Source organism: Amblyraja radiata, chromosome 13 (genome assembly GCF_010909765.2).
Source record: "Amblyraja radiata isolate CabotCenter1 chromosome 13, sAmbRad1.1.pri, whole genome shotgun sequence".
Taxonomy (NCBI): Eukaryota; Metazoa; Chordata; class Chondrichthyes; order Rajiformes; family Rajidae; genus Amblyraja; species Amblyraja radiata.
In genome coordinates this window covers 21,147,239-21,170,127 of record NC_045968.1, presented here as the reverse complement: position 1 = coordinate 21,170,127, position 22,889 = coordinate 21,147,239, and the positions used below count along the sequence as shown (strand labels likewise).

The following is a 22,889-nucleotide window of genomic DNA, read 5'->3' as shown; positions in this document are numbered from 1 at the left end:
GTTTATCCATCCACCGATGCTGCCTGACCTACTGATTATCCGCATTAAAACATATTTCTTGCATTTAGTTATGATTTCCAGCATCAGTATTATTTTGTTTCTGGGTTCAGCTTGACATAAATCACCTTCATTGCTCATAAAGTTGTACATGCAGCTGAACCTTGCTGACTTACTTAAGGCAAACTGACTGCACTCTTAGAAAATAAATTACAAAAAAATATAGCAGGGCAATCAGTGGGTTTAGATTCTTTGGCTTTAGATTCCAGGCCTCACCAACACATAGCACAGATTCACTGTCAAACCTTCACTCCATACAACTTACATTGCAGAGTAAAACTTGCATGTTTAAAATGTCAGTGGCAGCAATAAAAATGATGGATTGTTTAGCTTTAATTATACTTTTAAATGTAGTGGAATTTATACATGTAGAATCTAGAGGGAGGCACAGAGGTAGAGTTGCTGCCTGACATTGCCAAAGACTCTGGTTCGATCCTGACTACAGGTGCTGTCTGTACAGAGTTTGTACGTTCTTCCTGCGACCGCATGGGCTTTCTACTGTTTCTCTGGTTTCCTCCCACATTCCAAAGATGTGCAGGTTTGTATGTTTATTTGGCTGCTGTAAATTGCCCCTAGTGTGTAGGATGGCCCACATGTGTGAGATAATATAGAACAAGTGTGAACGGGCGATTGACAATCGGCACGGACTTGGTGGGCCGAAGGGCTTGCTTCATGGTTTCAAGGTCAGTTTATTGTCACATGCACCAATTAAGGTACAGTGAAATTTGAATTACCATACAGCCATACTAAAAACAAAGCAACAAGACACACAACGACATAAAAGTCAACATAAACATCCACCACAGCGGATTCCCTCCATTCCTCACTGTGATGGAAGGCAATAAGTCCAAACTTCTTCCTCTTTATTTTCCTGCGATCGGGGCAGTCGAACCATCCATCAGGGCGATCAAAGCTCCCACAGCTGGCGGTGGAAGCTCCCGCCTCGGAGCGATCGAAGCTCCCGCCTCGGAGCGATCGAAGTTCCCGCCTCGGAGCGATCAAAGCTCCCGCTTGGAGTTCCCCGGAACCTGTCTGTAACTAGAGACTGTGGGCTCTGCGATGTGAAAGTCCCCAGACTCCCACGGTTAGAGCCCCAAAGACGACCCCCGACAGGGATCGCGGACTCCGGGATGTTAAAGTCCCGCAGGCTCCCGCGATGGAGCTCCTGGTCGATCCCCAGCAAAGGCCGCCAACACCTCGATCTTAGGCCGCAGTGCAGACGGAGATACAATACGGATAAAAATCGCATCTCTGTTGAGGTAAGAGATTAGAAAAAGTTTCCCCCCAACCCCTTCCCCCACCCCCCACACAAAACAAGCTAAAGACCCAAAAAAAACATACATTTAACATACAAAACAGACACAAAGAAGGAAAGGACAGATAGACTGTCGGTGAGGCAGCTCTAAACTAATACTTGAGCAGAGTTTTCTTCTTTTAAATCATGTAAATCAGAGTTAAGAAATAAAATAGGTTGCCGGTAACAAATACACTAGACATTTGAAGAGAAACCATTTGAAAAACAGCCTCCACAAGATCAGTAGGCATTTTATATTTGTTGGTTTGGTTTACCAAATGTATTATGTACAAATTAAAATTGTGATGGAAGACTCGTAAGCAGTGATATGGTTCTAGGTTGAACACAATGTGTTTGTACTGGCAAAGCAATGTTATCCCTAGATCTTTGCTACAGGGGACTGTGTGTTCGCCTCTGAATAACTTTTAATGTGGCTGATATTAAATGCTCTGAAACTATTCAGCTCTGCTCTTGAGATGACAGTAGTGGAATAGGATGATCATAGATAGACTAATGAATTCATTATCTGGTGTGCCTGTATGTAATCAATCAGAACTGTTATCACTCGTTGCATCGAGAGGCAGTATCACGAGGTGATGAATCAGAAGAGGTTTACTTTCATGATTCAGTGTTTCCTGAGTCCCAGGACATTTTTCATTTGACTTAATTTTGCATTTGCTTCTGTGCCAATGACAGAGATTGACAGGAACTGATACTTTTGTTTGAAGAGATATTTCATTCTTCCATATTACAGCTTATGCTCATTCTCTATGTCTCTATGTCACATTTACTGCTCAGTCATGCACAAATAGGCATGTCCAGGGAATGGTTTCTCTTTGTAAGAAATAACAGACTCCATCATCCAATCTTACCTCCTTCCCATCTTCAGAGGACGGGAAAATAGAGTTCAACAGGTCCCCAACCTGATCATTAACCATTTCAAATATGCAAGCAGTGAAAAAATAAATGAACATAAAAAGCATTTAACATTTTCCAGTAGTTAGGATTTTTTTTTAATGGAAAACTATCCAGGCAATATTATCGAGCAGATTCCTTCTCTTTTTAGTTTTTAGGCTTTATAGATATAGCGTGGAAAGACGCCCTTTGGCCCATCGAGCCTGTGCCGATCAGCGATCACCCTGTACACTAGCACTATCCTACAAACTAGGGACAATTTTACACTTTTTACCGAAGCCAATTAACCAACAAACCCGCTTGTCTTTGGAGTGTGGGAGAAAACCAAAACACCCTGAGAATACCCACACAGATCACAGGGAGAACATACAAACTCCACACAGACAACACCCATAGCCGGGATCGAGTCTCTATCACTGCAAGGCAGCAACTTACTGCTGCACCACTGTGCCGCCCCAATATCTTCTATTGAAGATATTTTGATCTAAGATTGTCAAGGCAAGGCTACTGTTAAGGTGAATACCTCTGGCCTTGCCGACATTTTTGGTATAAAAATACTTTGGAAACCTCAAAGATATGACAGACATAATATAAATTAAAGAATCTGATCATTCTTGTGCACAGATTTAAGTGCATATAATCACAGAATGGCAAGTCATTGGCTGGTTCATCTATGGACCAACTTCAAGGATGCATATAATATAACATATAACATATAACAATTACAGCACGGAAACAGGCCATCTCGACCCTTCTAGTCCGTGCCGAACACATAATCTCCCCTAGTCCCATATACCTGCGCTCAGACCATAACCCTCCATTCCTTTCCCATCCATATAACTATCCAATTTATTTTTAAATGATAAAAACGAACCTGCCTCCACCACCTTCACTGGAAGCTCATTCCACACAGCTACCACTCTCTGAGTAAAGAAGTTCCCCCTCATGTTACCCCTAAACTTCAGTTCCTTAATTCTCAAGTCATGTCCCCTTGTTTGAATCTTCCCTACTCTCAGTGGGAAAAGCTTTTCCACGTCAACTCTGTCTATCCCTCTCATCATTTTAAAAACCTCTATCAAGTCACCCCTTAACCTTCTGCGCTCCAAAGAATAAAGCCCTAACTTGTTCAACCTTTCTCTGTAACTTAGTTGCTGAAATCCAGGCAACATTCTAGTAAATCTCCTCTGTACTCTCTCTATTTTGTTGACATCCTTCCTATAATTAGGCGACCAAAATTGTACACCATACTCCAGAATTGGCCTCACCAATGCCTTGTACAATTTTAACATTACATCCCAACTTCTATACTCAATGCTCTGATTTATAAAGGCCAGCACACCAAAAGCTTTCTTTACCACCCTATCTACATGAGATTCCACTTTCAGGGAACTGTGCACAGTTATTCCCAGATCCCTCTGTTCACCTACATTCTTCAATTCCCTACCATTTACCATGTACGTCCTATTTTGATTTGTCCTGCCAAGATGTAGCACCTCACACTTATCAGCATTAAACTCCATCTGCCATCTTTCAGCCCACTCTTCCAACTGGCATAAATCTCTCTGTAGACTTTGAAACTCTACTTCATTACCCGCAACCCCACCTATCTTAGTATCATCTGCATACTTACTAATCCAATTTACCACGCCATCGTCCAGATCATTGATGTACATGACAAACAACAGTGGACCCAACACAGATCCCTGTGGCACCCCACTCGTCACTGGCCTCCAACCTGACAAACAACCATCCACCATTACTCTCTGGCATCTCCCATTCAGCCACTGTTGAATCCATCTTGCTACTCCACCATTAATACCCAACCATTGAACCTTCTTAACCAACCTTCCATGAGGAACCTTGTCAAAGGCCTTACTGAAGTCCATATACACAACATCCACTGCTTTACCCTCATCAATTTCCCGAGTAACATCTTCAAAAAATTCAAGAAGATTAGTTAAACATGACCTTCCAGGCACAAATCCATGTTGACTGTTCCTAATCAGACCCTGTTTATCCAGATGCTTCTATATATTATCTCTAAGTATTCTTTCCATTAATTTGCCCACCACTGACGTCAAACTAACAGGTCTATAATTGCTAGGTTTACTCTTTGACCCCTTTTTAAACAATGGAACAACATGCGCAGTACGCCAATCCTCCGGCACTATTCCCGTTTCTAATGACATTTGAAATATTTCTGCCATAGCCCCTGCTATTTCTACACTAACTTCCCTCAATGTCCTAGGGAATATCCTGTCCGGACCTGGAGACTTATCCACTTTTATATTTCTCAAAAGTGTCAGTACTTCCTCTTCTTTGATCCTCATAGTTTCCATAGCTACTCTACTTGTTTCCCTTACCTCACATAATTCAATATCCTTCTCCTTGGTGAATACCGAAGAAAAGAAACTGTTCAATATCTCCCCCATCTCTTTTGGCTCTGCAGATAGTTGGCCACTCTGACTCTCTAATGGACCAATTTTATCCCTCGTTATCCTTTTGCTATTAATATAGCGGTAGAAACCCTTCGGATTTACTTTTACCTTACTTGCCAAAGCAACCTCATATCTTCTTTTAGCTTTTCTAATTTCTTTCTTAAGATTCTTTTTACATTCTTTATACTCCTCAAGCACCTCATTTACTCCATGCTGCCTATAACTATTGTAGATCTCCCTCTTTTTCCGAACCAAGTGTCCAATTTCCCTTGAAAACCATGGCTCTTTACAATTTTTACGATTTCCTTTCAACCGAACAGGGACATAAAGATTCTGTACTCTTAAAATGTCACCTTTAAATGTCCTCCATTTCTCTTCCACATCTTTCCCATAAAACAAACTGTCCCAATTTACTCCTTTTAAATCCTTTCGCATCTCCTCAAAGTTAGCCTTTCTCCAATCAAAAATCTCAACCCTAGGTCCAGTTTTGTCCCTCTCCATAATTATATTGAAACTAATGGTATTGTGATCACTGGACCCGATGCACGAGGCTGTGGGTACCACAAGGTGGATGTTGAAGGACAAAGTGCTGTTATAAGACTCAGACCCAGTCGTCAGAGGACTGAGCAGGGCCTAGAGATGGATTGAGAGTTAGGGTTGGGAACAGTAACTTCTATTGGAGTGTAGTCATAGAATTATGAAACCTTCAAGCATCAGGGGATTTGAGGTCAATGCTTAAATTAACCTGAGGTTTGGGACAGGGGAGAGCTGATACGCCTAACTATTTGGTACTGGTTTATTATTGTCTTATGTCCCGAAAAATGTGAGACGTTTTTGTTTGTGTTCTATCCAGTCAAATCCAATCATGTTATACATGAGTACAATCAAATCATACACAATTGGACAATTGTTACGTATATCTACACATAGGAACTTGAAGCTCTTGACCATTTCCACTTTGGCACCCTTGATGCTGATAGGGGCATGTACAGCAGCTTGCTTTCTGAAGTCATACTGGCTCCTTTGACTTGCTGATATTCAGGGGTTTGTTTTAATCTTAACCCCATGTTACTAGGCACCCTATCTCCATCTTGTTATTGTTTGATATCTAGCCCCCTACTGTGGTGTCATCGACAAACTTGTATGTGGAGTTAGAGCTGAATATGGCTGCATAGTTGTGAGTGTTTAGGGAGTATACAATAAGGGGCTGTGAATGCATCCCTGTGGGGCACAGTGGTGAGAGTTACCATGGTGCTTGTTTTGCCACCTATCCCCACTGTTTGTGGTCTACAGGTCAGGAAGTCGCAGATCCAGTGGCAGAGAGGGGCGCTGACTCCTAGGTCTTAGTGTGTGGAGATGAACTTGTTTAGGATTATAGTGTTAAGGCAGAGCTCTTGACAATAAATAAGAGAAGTAAAAACAAGAAACTGCAGATGCTGGTTTGCAAAATAAAGGCACAAACTACTGGAGTAATTCAGCAGGTCAGGCAGCATCTGTGGAGTACATGAATAGGTGATGTTTCATGTTGGGGCCCTTCTTTAGATTCAAGAGCTCCAATCTTCCTTCAGTCTGAAGAAGGACCCTGACTGTAACCTCACCTACCATGTTCCCCAGAGATGTTGCCAGACCCGCTGAGATACTCCAACACTTTGTGCCTTTCTTTTTTAATCAATAAATACGAGTCTGACATGGGTGTCTTTGTTCTATGGATGTTGACTATAGAGCTAGGGAGATGGCAACTGCTGTGGATCTGTGGTAACAGGAGCCAAACTGCAGTGGATTAAGGCTGTCTTGAAGACTGGAGTTAATGTGTGCTATGTCTCGCCTCTTGAAGCATTTCATGATGGTAGAAACTAAAGCCAGTGGATGGTAGTCATTGCCACACTAGCTTGCTTTTAGAGCCAGAGACTCATAGAAAGCTTTTCACTGTGCCTTGGTATATGTGACAATAAACTAAACTAAACTGGTTAAAGACCGTGGAAACAGGCCCGTCGACCCAACTTGCCCATGAAAAACCAATTTGTCCCAGCTACACCAGTCCCACCTGCCTGCTTTTGGCCCATATCCCTCTAAACCTGTTTGTAGGTTAATTGGATTGGTATGAATGTAAAATTGTCCCTAGTGTGTAGGATAGTGTTAATGTGTGGGGATTACTGGTTGGTGCAGCATCGGTGGGCTGAAAGGCCTGTTTCCGCACTGTGTCTCTAAACTAAACTAAACTAAACTATCCATGTACTTGTCTCAATGTTTCTTTGGCAGAGGGATGATAGAGGTCATCTTAAAGCAGGTGGGGACCTCATAATGAAGTAGGGATAGGTTAAGGATGTGCGTGAATACTGCTGCCAGCTGGTCCACACAGGTTCTGAAGCCTCAGTAGAGGACACCATCTGGGCCATTTGCTTTCTGTGAGTTCACTATCAGGAAGACCAATCTGCCATCTGTGACAATGACTTGGATACAGGTGGACCCGAGGTTGTCAGGGCAGATAGTTTAATTTAGTTTAGAGATACAGCTTGGAGACAGGCCCTTCGGCCCATTGTTCCAAGCCGACCAGTGATCACCCCGTACAGTAGTTCTACGTTATTCCACTTTCGCATCCTACGCATCAGGGGTAGTTTACAGAAGCCTGAAACCGACAAACCTGCATGTCTTGGGAATGTGGGAGGAAAGCGCAGTACCCGAAGAAAACGCACACTGTCACAGGGAGAACGTAGAAACTCCACACCGACAGCACCCACAGTCAGGATTGAACTGAGTTTCTGGCGCCATGAGGCAACAGTTTTACAACTGTAGCATGCTGCCAAATGACATAATTGCTCCGACCTTCTTTCTGTTCAAAGTGAGTGTAGAATTCATTAAGCTCATTGGAGAGTTATGCAATTTTTTTGGTGATTACTGCCTGACATCACTTCGTAGCCCATTATTACATGGAAACCTTGCCACAATAAATAGCTGTCCACGTGGTTATGCCAGGGCTCTAGAGGAATTCCAGCATTCCCTTTTGGCATCCTTGATTGCTTTGCAATGGTAGGAATAAGATTCATTGTATCGCTCAGGATCGTTTGACTTGAAAACTGTAGACCTTGACTTCACCTGGGAATGGTTCTTGTGGTTCTTGCAGTAAGACAATGCCCGTATGGTCTTCGATTGTAATTTTAAGGAGCAATTGCGGATGTAGATCTTGGAATCCTGGCACACTGGCTTGAATAATTGAAGTTATGTTTGTAATTTACTTTATTGGGTTCCTTATTGATCCAACAAAAACGTGACTGTCAAACACCAATTTATTATGTAAATAAAAAAACTAATGAAAAGTTTACCGGGGGATTTGTATATTTTCTGTGCATTTTACAAGTTATTGCTTGGGATGAAGGCCATCTTGATTTCCCCTCTGTGACAGGCCGTGCCAAAGATGGAAAGTCTGTATCTTGAGTGACTTCACTAAGCCTCAAAAATACTCCATTGCAAAACCCCAAAGTCTGCAGAATAACATATAAAAGGGAATTTACTGAGATATATCTCCAAACAAATACTAGTTGCAATATGAGCTTTTGAATTTTATGTAATACTAGACTAAGTGGGACCCGTTGGGTCCCATGTTCACACGGGAGGGCTGGTCCCCCAACGCAATATTCCACCTCTCCACCAATTCCAATATTGGTGGCCAGTGGGGGGGGGGGGGGGGGCTTTCTGGAGCACTAGTATGGGTGTTGTGGGCTGAAGGAACTGGTTTCCAGAGGGTTAGTATGGACATTGTGGGCCAAATGGATCTTGGGGGTGGCAGCTCAGTCACTCAAGCCTGATGTACTGGCAGCTCACTCACGACTGTTGGGCTGGCAGTTGACTCATGGCTATTCCTTGAAATTCCATTTCAAGCAGGGTGCAAGGCCAATTAATTCAAGTGCATTTTCATACCACTTCAAGCAGGGTCCAAGTCCACCAAACTCAAATCCAGTTTCATACCACTTCAAGCAGGGTGCAAGGCCACCAAATTCAAGTGCAGTTTCCTACCACTTCAAGCAGGGTGCAGGGACACCAAACTCAAGTGCAGTTTCCTACTACTTCAAGCAGGCTGCAGGGCCACCAAATTCAAGTGCAGTTTTATGCCACTTCAAGCAGGGTGCAAGGCCACCAAATTCAAGTGCAGTTTCATGCCATTTCAAGCAGGATGAAACCACCATAAAACCACACAAAACATCACATAAACACCACATAAACACCACACTCACAGTTCAGTAGACATTCAGTGTGTTCAGTTGATTCACAACTCAGTCATGACCTCTCCTTCCCCATCTTGCAGAGACTTAGCCACACCCACACTTCTGGGTTTTATAATCCTTCCCCCCTCCCATCAGAAGGGGCGTGGCCTTCATGAGTGATTGACGGGAGAGAGATTCTCAACATTTTTTAAACACTAATAACACTTTTATTTTTCATTGATGGGAAGAATCCTCTGCACCTGATGAGCGGAAGATGGCTAAAAATCACAGCCATAAGTGGTAGCGTTTTATCTAAAATCAATATACATTGCAAACAGGATGTTGCCAAGTTTAAACTTTTAATCATTGCTTTAGTTCAAACCAACCACCACCAACCATTTGCTGTGCTTTAGTTCAAACCAACCACATTTTCATTTTCAAACCACATTAAGGGCAATCAAGGTCAGTAAAACCACACTCACAGTTTAGTAGACATGTGTTCCGTGTTATTCACAGCTCAGACTGAGAGACGTGACCCACTCGCTTCCCCCTACTTGCAGACTGACTGAGGCACTCAACACTTCCGGGTTTTATAGTCCCTCCGGAAGGGCCTTCAGGAGAGAGAATCTCAACATTTTTTAAACACTAATAACTCTTATTTTTCATCGATGGGAAAAATCCTCGTCCTGCACAGCGGAGGGGGATTCTGAGTAAGATGGCCAAAAATCCCAGCCATAAGTGGCAGCTTTTTTTTCTAAAATCAAGATACAGAACAACAGGAAGTGGTCAAGATCACACTTTTAGTAATATAGATAGTTGGAGAATGAAAGTGCTGAATCAAATGTGGTACAATTATTTTCCTAGCCCAATTCTCCGTCCAGCGGCAGGAACTGAGAAGAGATTCCAAATGATCTTCTTTTAACAACTTAAATGATTCAAAGTCTATATTCTAAATAAACATTCTTGCATTATTTTAATTAGTGTATTTCAAGGTTTCAAGGTTTCAAGGTCAGTTTATTGTCACATGTACCAAATTAAGATACAGTGAAATTCGAATTACAGTGTGGAAACAGGCACTTCGGCCCTCCGACCACACTGACCAGCGATCTCACACACTAACAATATCTTACACACACAAGGGATAATTTTGCATTCATACCAAGCCAATTAATGTACAAACCTGTATGTCTTTGGAGTGTGGGAGGAAACCGAAGATCTCGGAGAAAACCCACGCAGGTCACGGGTAAAACTTACAAACTCCGTACAGACAAGCACACAAAGTCAGGATCAAACCTGGGTCTCTGGCGTTGTAAGGCAACAAAAATAATGTTTTAACTCGCTGAAGTGGGGCAAGGGAATGGAATCTTGAAACTTAACCTGTGACTCAAATTCATGGCGCATTAAATGGAAGAAGAAAGACACAAAAAGTTGGAGTAATTAGTGTAACAGGCAGCATCTCTGGAGAGAAGTAATGGGTGACGTTTCTGGTTGAGACCCTTGTTTAGACATTATATGGCAGTTTTATATAACCTTTCACATAACATAAATTATCTTTGTGAGTTATCTTTGTGAGTGCAATAAAAAATGCTCAACCTAGACTCATGAACATATTTGTGAGTTTGAAATGAAAATAAATTTGGTGGCTTCTTATTCCTGGGTGTAAATTTCTTGTTCAATAATGAGTTTAGATGGTGGTGCAATTGCCGTGTCTGTCCCCAGGTGGCAGCCCTCTACAACTATTGATAAAATGTGAGCAGAAACGGCCTATTCAATTCCTCGTTTGATTGTCATGCTTAAAATAATTTCTATGTTTGAAGGAAGATATGGTTTAAGTACTTAACACTGCAACTTCTTAAATAAACAATGTGGAGAGAAATATCATGAAAAAAAAGACCTATGCAATCTGCATTATTTGGTCCTTTGAATGTCTTTGCATGACATTACTATTTGATTTCCAGAGTGACTAATTGCCAAGCTCAAAGATGTGAATAATTAAATTACCATACTCAAAAATTCCATTCTCAAAGATGTATGTAATTAATGAATAAAATTGACATATTTCTATTTAAATTTCACTGGTTTGAAAAATATGTTTGAGTTGATATTTGGTTCTTAATTATGTGATCCAATTATTTCAACCTTTGAGCATACTATTGAGAGTTTAATATCTTAAGTCTTTCAAACTCAAACAAAATGTTCAGCCCAATCTGAATACATAAGACATTGGAGAAAAATATTTTCATCTTTTATTGAAGTTTAAAATCCAGTTATGATAATTCAAGCATGGTCCTTATAACTGATTGCTGGCAGACTTACCATCTCTACAAGGCAACACCAATTTTCATGTTACTCCAGGTCAATGTATACATTTTCAACAGGACTTGTTCAATTGCACCCTGAATTTTCTATTGTTCCATGTGATACAGAAGGCGTGATGTTGAATGAATTGATATTGGTTCACAAGACAATCTCATTCCCTCACTAATTTGAAGATAGATGCTGGAGTAACTCAGCGGGACTGGCAACATCTCTGGAGAGAAGGAATGGTTGACGTTTTGGGTCGAGACCCTTCTTCAGACAGTAAAGTGGTAGGTACATAGATAAGGAAGTGCAAGGTGCGAACAGATAAATGGAATGGAGATCAAGGAACATGTATAGATCCTGGTTAGTTGGGAGAAGGTAACATCAAAGCAAACACAGATAAAATGTCGTCAGAGACAGTGAGACTGATCAGAGAACTGGGAAGGAGGAGGGGATGGAGAGACAGGGAAAGCAAGGATTACTTGAAGTTAGAGAAGTCAATGTTACCGCTGGGGCGTAAGCTGCCCAAGCGAAATATGAGGTGCTGTCCCCAATTTGTGCTGAGCCTCACTCTGACAGTGGAGGAGGCCCAGGACAGGAAGGTTAGTGTGGGAATGGGAGAGGGAGTTAAAATGTTTAGCAACCGGGACATCAGGTAGGTTTAGGCGGACTGAGCAAAGGTGTTCAGTGAAACAATCACCAAGCCTGCGCTCGGTCTTGCCGATATACGATGAAAAATGATTGTCTGCTTGCTCTTACTTATATTAAAACATAAAATACTGCAAATAGCCGGCACTCTAGGCAGCAGTTGTGAAAAAGAAAATAGAAGCAATGCTTTGGGCGCTGACCTTTCATTAGCAAAATGTCATCTGACATGGTGAGTATTTCCAACGTTTTCTGTTCTAATTACCAATTTCAAGTATCTGCTGTATTCTGCTTTCGCAAAGAAATGTGTGACTTGAAGACAGAATTGAAGACAGAATAGCAGTAGGCTTTGGAAGCTTCATTTACATGATCACTTTTAGCAAAGAAAGCTCAGGGACTTAATATAGTTTTGGTCCAGGCCTCGCAATTAAAAGGGCATGAACAATCTAAACCTGGGTCAGAAGGCTTGAATGAGAGTGAGGGATTGAGTAGGCTGGGCCTGTTTTCCCTGGAGTGAAGGAGGCTAAGTGGTGATAACAGAGGTACCTGCAATTGTGAGAGGCATGGAGAGGGTGGATGGTCAGTGTCTGCTTTCTGTGGTTGGAGTGTCTAAAACTAGAGGGCATAGGTTTAAGGTGAGGAGGAAAAGGTCTACAGGGGACCTTAGGGGTAGATTCTTCACACAATAGATGAAAACCCTATCTTTCAGTTTACCTGGGGTCATACAGCGTTGAAACGGACCCTTCGGCCCAACTTGCCCAAACCAACCAACATGCCCCATCTACAATAGTACCAGCTCCCTGCATCTGACCCATATCCCTCTAAACCTATCCTATTCATGTACCTGTCCAAATGTTCTTTAAACATTTTGATAGTACTTGCCTCCACTGGCAACTCATTCCATATACTTACCACACTTTGAGCGAAAAAAGTTGCCCCTCAGGATCCTATGAAATCTCCCCCCCCCCCCCCCCCCCTCATCTTAAATAAATATCCTGTTTTTTGATTCCCCTACTATTATGCATCTCTATAAGATCACCCATCATCCTACTGCGCTCCAAGGAATAAAGTCCCAGCCTGCTCAACCTCTCCCGATAGCTCAGGCCCTCGGGTCCTGGCAACATCTTTGTAAATCTTCACTGCACCCTTTCCAGTTTAACATCTTTCCTATAATGGGGTGACCAAAACTGAACACAATACTGTGGCCACTAATGTCTTACACAACTGACCTCCCAACTTCTGTACTCAATACTCTGAGCAATGAAGGCCAATGTGCCAAAAGCCTTCGTGACCATACTATCTACCTGTGACAAGACTTTAAATGAATTACCTGTAAGGCCATTGTCAAGGAACTGCCTGTGACACCATGTTCAAAGAATTGGATCCGACCTGCAATGTTATTACCCATTCACTCAGTTTGTCCATATCCCCTTTAAGTGTATTTGCACTATTTCCTCACCACTACTCACATTGCCATTAGGAAGTGCCAATCATGATGCTTGCCCATTAACACACTTTAAGTTCTGGTAATTTCAGGAATCCTCTTCAATGGCAGAAATAAGCCCGTGGTGATTAATAGCATGCATGCACCTCTTAAAGGGCAGGTGGACAATGAACACAACCACTGCAATAGGTGGTGCTGAAATGGTCACAAACTTACATGACTCTATACCTGGTGGAAGAGTGGGTAGCAAAGCATGCACATTGGAGTACAGGAAACCAATGAAGTAGTAAGTGGCCAGAGAGGTAAATGTCTCTTAACTGAGGTGTGTAGGAAGGAACTGCAGATGCTGGTTTAAACTGAAGATGGACACAAAACGCTGGAGTAATGGGGGACAGTTTAGGAGAGGAAAATAACATGCTGGAACGGCTTGTTACTGTAGTAGATAATTCCCTCTGATGATCTTTGGAGCACATCCTTGATTTTCCATGTTTACTTTTGACAAAGCGGAGGCCATTTGGCCCATTAAATCTATGCTGGCCCACAGAGTGAAACCATTATTTTTTTCCTGTTACTTGTTCACCCTATTTTTCCCATCATGTGCTCCCCAGTTTTAACCACTTACCTCCACGCCAGGAGCAGATTTGAGCAGCCAGTTGCACTTGCACATCTTTGTGAGGTGGGAGCAGACCAGAACACCCTGGGGAAAACCCACATGTTCACGGAGAATGTGCAAACCATCACACAAGTAGCATTGGAGGTCAGGATTTAACGGGTCACTGAAGCAGCAGGAGTAGCAGCACTACCTGCTGCACCACCGTGCTGCCCTTTTGGTGACATTACTGGTGCTTTGAACGAAAATGAATTATTGGAAAAGACAATGATAGCCACCCATGCGCGCAGTCTGAAGGAGGGTCCCCATCTGAAACATCACCTATCCAAGTTCTTGAGGGATGCTGCCTGACCCGCTGAATTACTCCAGCGTTTTGTGTTTTTCTATTATACTTTTTTGAGTGCCTTTCCAAATACCTTTATAACCACCAAACTGTGGATTATTTCTAGTCAATTTAATTTTATGTCCCCACTCTTCAATGAGCCAACAGTTTTATTTGCTGGTTTGTTTCTCTACTGGCTGGGATATATGCAGAGGGAAACAACCTTTAAAACCCTTTAAACAACCGTGTGTCTAGCCGTTGACATTTCATTATACCAATGCTTATCAGGTGACTAGTGATTAATCATCCGGCAATTTATTTCTGTGGAATGAACCCAATATAAAAGGGATCTAGCATGTGAACTGCTTCGAGATTGATTTTCAGCCATGTCAGTTAGAAGCTGAGTTAATCCTATTTCAGCTAAATTCTAAAAACTAAATGTTAATTACTTTAGAACGGGCAGCGGAGTGAATACCAAAGCTCCTTAAAGCCAATGTGTCACATCTTAAATAACCTCAGGAATTTGATGCAGATTTTTTTTAAAATACTTGGGAAATTAGTGATAGTGCAATGCAGGATAGCATCAATCATGTCCAATACCTTGATGTGGGATTGCTAACCTCATTTCCCCTCACTTCTCTGAAATGCATCACTACCGACACAAGTTGCTGACGCTCATGCAAACCATTAATTAGCAGACCTTGTTAAGCAGTCAAATTGATATTGAGAAGGGTGGCAAGATGCACTGTGTCAGTTCAGACTACTGAACTGGAAAACGAGGCCACCATTTATTGAATTTACAACTGCCTGAGTGTTGTGACTTTTCTGCACATGTATCTTTATCACTGCGGTGGCTATCGGACATCCATTGAATTCACATCTCAGCAAGGTTATTGGAAAAGGTGACAGTGTTCTTGGCTTCAGTCATTTTATTCTTAAATTTCACTTGTAGATGGGGACATACCGTGTTGTATTAAATTTCTTCCCGTAAGTGCACTTCTGAACATATTCATTTCAATCTGAAATAAGCTAATGACCAATCTACTCTTAGCAGCTATGAATGGAGTTGCTCGTAACATAAGCTGTGATAAGATGATGTCATGGAGAATAAACATTTCCAAAGAGGTAATTAATATACACTCAAAAAAATAAATATTGTTAGAACATAGCAAGGGAAAGATAACTGAAGCTGAATTGTGAAGGTTCAACATTATATTTATTTCACACTCTTCGCAACTCATGGTTTTGTTGCTAACATTATATTCCAAGCTATCTTTAAAAAATAATAATTTGACACTGGTTTTTTTTTTGCGTTGTTCATGTGCAAGAAAACACAGATGGCCATAGGGTCGGTTGGTGGTCTTCAGTAAATAGCTGGTGAATCAACCTAATGCTTGTGCTTCGGTCCCCCACAGGGTTCTATCTTAGCACCAGACACAATGCTTTCTCTACCTTAAACTTCAGTAACATCTTCCAGAAGAAGGCGATGAATAGCCTCCTGATCACGTGCCTTTAACAGCTTCTGCATTAGGCAAATAGTTAAAACATAATAATTCAACCAGCTACAAAATATGCACTTCTTTGGATTGATTTTAGCCAATATGCACATTGTTAAAAGAAGCAAGAAAAGAAAATGCCGTTAGATTCCTCTAGACATGTTTTATTGCCAGCAGGATCTCCTAAACTGTTGCATTTTATTTTTCAACTTGCACAACAACCCATGTGATAAACCGTAAACCTTTCCCATCAGCAGCTGATTTCCGTCAATCATTTCACTAAAGCTATAATTCCTATTGCAAGGAATGGCACAGTATTAGGTAAGTTCCAAGTCTTTGTGAGATTCACTGATAGTTTTCATCACAACGTGTTCACAGTGTGTATCTGTGCTCTACAGTGAAGCTCCTTAAGATGTTTTTCTTGGCAGAAGGTATTTTACGAAGGTCATTGGGGCAGCACAGCGGCGCAACGTTAAAGTTGCTGCCTTACAGCGCTAGAGACCCAGGTTTGATTCTGACTACAGGTGCTTGTCTATAGTCTCCCTGTAACCTGCATGGGTTTCTCCGATGAGCTCTAATTTCCTCCCACACTCCAAAGACATACAGGTTTGAAGGCTAATTGGCTTGGTATAATTGTAAATTGTTCCTAGCGTGTGAAGGATCGTGTTGGGGTGCGGGAATCGCTCGTCGGTGTGGACTCGGTGGGCCGAACGGCCTGTTTCCCCGCTATGTATCTAAACTAAAAATAAATGTTACGCGCAATGATCAACCATGATCATATTGAATGGCGGTGCAGGCTCGAAGGGCCGAATGGCCTACTCCTGCACCTATTTTCTATGTTTCTATGCTATATTCTGTCTTTTTCTGTTCAGTTTTTATTGTGTGCTAAACGTAATCCTTTGGTCTTTTTGATCAACTAACAACACATATTTTATAATGGCCAGGTACATGGATAAGAAAGGTTTAGAAGGATATAGGCGAAAGGTGGACAGATGGGGTATCTTGGTGAGCATGGGGAAGTTGGGCCGAAGGACCTGTATGATTCTATGACTTCAAATCAATCTTCAGTGCAAAACATTGACTACAATATGTGACTTTATTGCATTTATATCATGTTTTGGAAAAATAAGAATGGACTGCAAAAATAATTTTCTATTGCATCTTTAGCTTTCATATGTACAGGAGATAGAAATAACAAAACAATTCACTAGTCTGACAATTTAGCAGAGTATATTGTAGTGCCTATGTTACTGTACTCACAATTCTCAGGACAATAATTAAAAATGCACAATTACATTTTTAGAACAAGAAAATATGGAAAAAAATCATATTATTATTAATGATCATGAGGTGTTGAATTGCTGTAAACACCCATAAGTATATATTTTATCATTATGTGCACTTGGCTGTACCCAACTACTAGAAATGACCTCATTCTCAGATGGCTTGACATGTTGCACTCAGGAACATATTTCCAATAGAACAAATTCATGTCTATGTAAATAACATAACTGAAATAAGTTACCAAATCTGCTAATTGTTGGTTATCCTTCTCAATTTGTTCCTGTCGTGATTATCTTTTATGGTACTTTTAAAATGAAACCAAATCAACTGTTAGAAAATGAACAATACTAAGTCATAAAGAAAGAAGGGTCCTGACCCAATACGTCATCTATCCATTTTCTCCAAAGATGCTGCCTGACCCGCTGAGTTACTCCAGCATTTTGTGTTTTTCTTTAATACTAAATCATGACTGTGATTACAGGCTTTTATATATGCAGCACAGTATATCAGAAACTCCCTGAATGCTGGGATTTCAAGGATCTGATGTGATTGCTGGTCTACCCTATTAATGTTGTTCTGTCTTTCAAAAGGTTAGAAACCAAACTGATACTAACAGGATCTACTAGTGAAAGCCTCTTTTTGTTTATGCGTCTCTGGAGGTGGCAGTGTTACCTTATTTATTGCAATGTTCTTCTTAAATCCATATAGATTTGATGGGATTTGGAAGAACAAACAACTGGAGTTATACATTTTGCATTCTGAATGCACTCAGTGAAAATGTTCTGGTCTGAATCAGAAAGTCATGTGTCGAACCCGCTATGGATACAAGCTATTTTTGTATAGCTGGTGCTTCATTTCAATACAAAGATTCAACACAAAGGCACGGCGGCGCAGAGGAAGAGTTGCTCCCTTGCAGCGCCTGAGACCCGGGTTCGATCCTGACTACGGGTGCTGTGGTTTCCTCCCACACTTCAAAGACGTACAGATTTGTAATAGGTTAATTAGCTTGGTATAATTGTAAATTGTCCCTGGTGTGTGTAGGATGGTGCTAGTGTGCAGGGATCACTGGTCGGAGCGCATTCAGTGGACCAATGGGCTTGTTTCCTCACTGTATCTCGAAACTAACTTAAACAAAACTAAACTAAACAAAAAATCAGCCTGAAGAAGGATCCTGATACATACGTCGCCTATCCATTGTCTCCATGGATGCTGTCTGACCTACTGAGTTGCTCCCGAACTTTGTATTTCATTAAGATGTCAAAGTTCAGATGAAAAAACAATGAACAGACCTATTCTCTCTGAAATGTAAATACAAATTTTCTGTCTTTATTTTATAGGCGAGCAAGGTTATTCTTGTCTTGCCTATTATTCGTTCTTTAGAAAACACAGTACATTATCTGAACATTGATGTAATTAATATTTGAGGGATCTTGCTGTGTGAAAACTAGCATGTATTCCCTAGATTAGAAAAAACATTAAAACACACAGATATTTGCTACCTAATTTGGGATAATTGAGATGGCAAAAGAGTGTTGCACGTAAGTGCTAGAACAATAAATAAATGCAAGGTAATTTTTTTGTGGGCTAACATTGGTCATAAACTGAAGAGCATGGTGACGCAGCGGTAGAGCTACTGCCTTACAGCGCCAGAGACCCAGGTTCGATCCTGACTCTGGGTGCTCGTCTGTACGGAGTTTGTACGTTCTACCCGTGACCTGCGTGGGTTTTCTCAGAGATCTTTGGTTTCCTCTCACACTCCAAAGACGTACAGGTTTGTAGGTTAATTGGTTTCATTTAAAATTGTCCTTCGTATGTGTACGGTAGTGTTAATGTGCGGGGATCGCTGGTCTGCGCGGACTCAGTGGGCCATAGGGCATGTTTCCGTGCTATAACTAAACTAAACTAAACTAAGCACATTAGTGACTTTTCTAATAAAGGGATATTTTTACTGTAATTCATTGTTTTTGAATTGCAAAAGGGGATGAGGTTTATTAAAAACTTCTGGGGATAAAGGAATTTGAAGCTACAGTAGTGACAATTAAAATCAACTTTATTTCTAACTGTATCAACAATTACCGACAAACATTCAATCTACTGTATGTAATTGTTCTGAAATGGTAAGTAATTTTCTGCTTATCATTCCTATCATGCTTCACTGCCGTAAATGAAATTTCAATTTCACTTAGTTTGCAAGGTTGTGCACTGATGCACTGAATTTCATTATTGGGCAGCAATTTGAGTATCAGACCAAAATCTGCAGTCTAACTGTCTGCAGCCCGCCTGCTATTGATTGTAGACGCCATTGCTAATTATTTCCACGATACGGGAAGCTGATCATTGATAAACACATTTTGTCAAGCTGGCTTTGACAGCTAATGCATTTTCTTTAACTTTGGAACATTGTTTCAAACTCAAGTTGAGCATAAAGGGCGGCACAATGGCGCAGCTGTAGAGTTGCTGCCTTACAGCGCCAGAGACCTGGACTTGATCCCGACTACAGGTGCTATCTGTACGGAGTTTGTACGTTCTCCCCGTGACCTGCATGGGTTTTTTTTCTGAGATCTTCGGTTTCCTCCCACACTCCAAAGACGTATAGGTTTGTAGGTTAAATTGGCTTGGTATAAATGTAAATTGTCCCTGGTGTGTGTAGGATAGTGTTGGTGTATGGGGATCGCTGGTCGATGCAAACTCAGTGGGCCGCAGGGCCTGCTTCCGTGCAGTTATCTCTAAACTAGTATGGAATGGAAATATCAATTTCTACCCATAAGGTTCCTTTAGTAAATGTGTTTGTCCTTTCTCAACACTGCTATTCTTGGAACAGAGCTACAATTCGTTACAAGCTGGTGTAAAATGCAAAATAAACTGTGCACAAAGACTGAAACTTGGTGTCTGGGAAGAGCAAGTAAGGGGTATGTCTGAAGAAGGGTCTCATCCTGCAACATCACCTCTCCATGTTCTTCAGAGAGGCTGCCTGACCTGCTGAGTAACTCCAGCACTTTGTGTCCTTTTGTGAATTAACCAGCATTTGCAGTTCTTTGTCTCTGTATATCTTTAATTGCTTTGTCTGACCATGGCTGTTGGCAGTATGTCCTGATGGAAACTGTTATCAGCTACGTGACTGAGGCGCAGTGCATTGAGCTGAGAGTTAGGCTGGTGGTGTAGTAGGCAGGATATAGAACTTCCACATGCTTTTACAAGATTATTGGTTATTGAAATTATTACAAAATCATGTCTGGCCATTCAGGTCATGAGGTCAACAGCATCCACAATGTGTGTCTAGTGGTCCTTGAAAACAAGCCATCTTGTGTTCTCTCCATCCCCTGAGCAGAGTCCACCAGAAGCAGAGTCAAAAGCACTGGGAATTACTCTCTCCAATGTTGTGCCCTTTTTAAATGTCTCCCAACATTCAGAGATCTTGGCAGCATCTCCTCCAGCCACACTGCTACTGCCCTTGAAGGGATGCAGGCTGTCTTTAAGCAATGGTATGAAATTGGTCCAATGGTCAAGGCAAGAGGTCCATTAAAACCAAGGTCAGTGCTGGATGTTTTTACTCAACATGAATGGAGTTATCAAACCTTTTTTTTAAATACAACTGAGCAGGCAGTGTACAGTGAACAGCAACATCACCAATAAGGGTGGGGAATCTCTGTGCCTGTTCTTGGCTGTAGAATGCTTTTTAAAATTCAAGCAGTCACATTAAACTTATATGGGTAGATTTTCTGTTTGAGGTATGGGACAATTGGAATGGGATTTTGTCTCCAAATGTTTAATTATGGAAAACAAGAATATAAGCAATTTTTTGGCATAGCTTACCTGCATTTAAAAATTATTTGGATCTAACTTATTCTGACTGAATTGGATTGTTATAACAGGTAGCATTAACTGAAAACTTGATCCTTGTGTTATTACTTCACTGAATCCTATTCCATATGCATATGCAAACACTGACAAGCATGGAAAAAAACAATAGTCGTGCTTCACTTTCTGTTTTGAATTCTAATTTGAAAGCAATTATTGTTTTTGAAATGATTTAATTATGCAGCTGTGCTAGCTATATCCATACAATATTTTTAGCATCGCAACATTTATGGGCAACAATATACTTGAGCACTGGGGGGAAAAAATCATTAATTTGTCAGTATTTTCTCAATAAACAAAATGAAGATATAGTGCTTGGGATCAGCATTGGTTTCTGTGATTTTATTTTAACTGGGTTGTTTATTAATGCAACTTTTATGTTTAAATAAGAATCACGACTAGGGGGAAGAGATACATGTTTTCGTGTGCAAAGAAAAGGCATTCTTGGAAATAACAATACTGAGGTGTTTGGCGGGATTGGAAGTATTCTTGGGAATTGGATTAGATTTTGGGGTAGACAGCAGTCGGTTGGGAAGGGTGGGGGGGGGGGGGTGGTGTTGGTGACAGCTTATTAGGGCAATGGTGATAGCCATGCCAAGGGAGCTTCAGAGAATGTGGTTGAAAGGAAATCGTTGAAGATGATGTGGTTGGTAGCTTTCTCGAACACTTATTTTTTGAGCTTGGATTTCACTATCAAGATGGGATATAACTAGTCAAAGCCGCAATGTAATACAATCTAGAACTCCTTTAATAAATCTAATCAAACAGCATGGTCAATAGAAACAATATGACGCAGGATACCATATAAAATGACTGGTAATTATATTAATTACTACTAACTGTCATCCTCTACTATGACTATATTTAATGCCATGTGATATATGCAGAAGGGTCTGACTTGAAACTTTGCCTGTGCATATTCTCCAGGGATGCTGCTTGACCGCTGAGTTACTCCAGCATTTGGTGTCTTTCTTTCATGTATAGAATCATATGGCTTTAACTGTGAATTGTAACCTAAGATATCTATTCATATTGTTTAGGAAAGAACTGCAGATGCTGGTTCACTCCGAAGATTGATACAAAATGATGCAGGAACATAGACACAAAGTGCTGGAGTAACTCTGTGGATCTGGGGAAAAGGAATAGATGCATGTCCGCCTTGGCCTACGCAATCTCCCAACACTTTAACTCCCCTTTCCATTCCCATAATCACCTTTATGCCCTGGGCCTCCTCCACTGTCAAAGTGAAGCCACATGCAAATTAGAGGAACAACACCTCATATTTTGTTTGGGTAGCTTACCACCTAGCAGTATGAGTATTGTTTTCTCAAATTTCAAGTAACCCTTGCATTCCTTCTCTCTCCATCCTCCCCCACCCTAGTCATCCTGCTAGTTTCACTGTTCGTATCACTTCATTACCACCTCTTCCACAGCCAACAATGGACTATTATTGGATCCACCTTTCCTTGATCATCGGTGTCGACTCTGAGTTATTCTGCACCTTTTCACACCTCTAGTTTCCCTCTCCCCTGACTCTCACTCGAGGAAGGGTCACGACCCGAAATGTCACCTATTCCTTTCTCCAGAGATGCTGCCTGACCCGCTGAGTAACTCCAGCATTTTGCGTTTATCCTTGGTGGAAAGCAGCATCTGCAGTTTCTTCCTCCACACCAGAGTATGAAAAATGGAAAACTAAGCATTTTTTAAAGAAAGGCTGTGACAAAAATAAATATCGCTGTAGTTTGTTTTTAAGATTAATTCACAAATTTCTAAATTCTCCTGGTGCATGGTTTTTGAAATATTTTTTTGCTCATCTGGGTCAGCTACAATCAAGTCAAGTCAACTTTATTTGTTACATACACATACGAGATGTGCAGTGAAATGAAAGTGGCAATTGTTGTAACAAAAAATACACATCGTGGAAGCTTTTAGAATATGTTATAATGAATATCTGTGAGAAAAATAGAAAGAAGGTGTGAAATTTCTCTTGAATAATAATTTTCAATAACATAATCTAGAAAGTCAA

The 22,889-nt window shown here is 41.1% G+C and overlaps 1 long non-coding RNA gene across 1 annotated transcript; it reads right to left on the bottom strand.

The window, feature by feature from the left end:
• Nucleotides 1–16,163: 16,163 nt before the first annotated feature.
• LOC116980172 lies at nt 16,164–17,943 on the bottom strand. The gene is made up of 3 exons (XR_004413871.1): nt 17,932–17,943; nt 17,605–17,608; nt 16,164–16,202 (listed from the first exon to the last, which is right to left on the bottom strand). It is a non-coding gene; the product is annotated as an uncharacterized LOC116980172 (long non-coding RNA).
• Between the last annotated feature and the right edge of the window lie 4,946 nt (nt 17,944–22,889).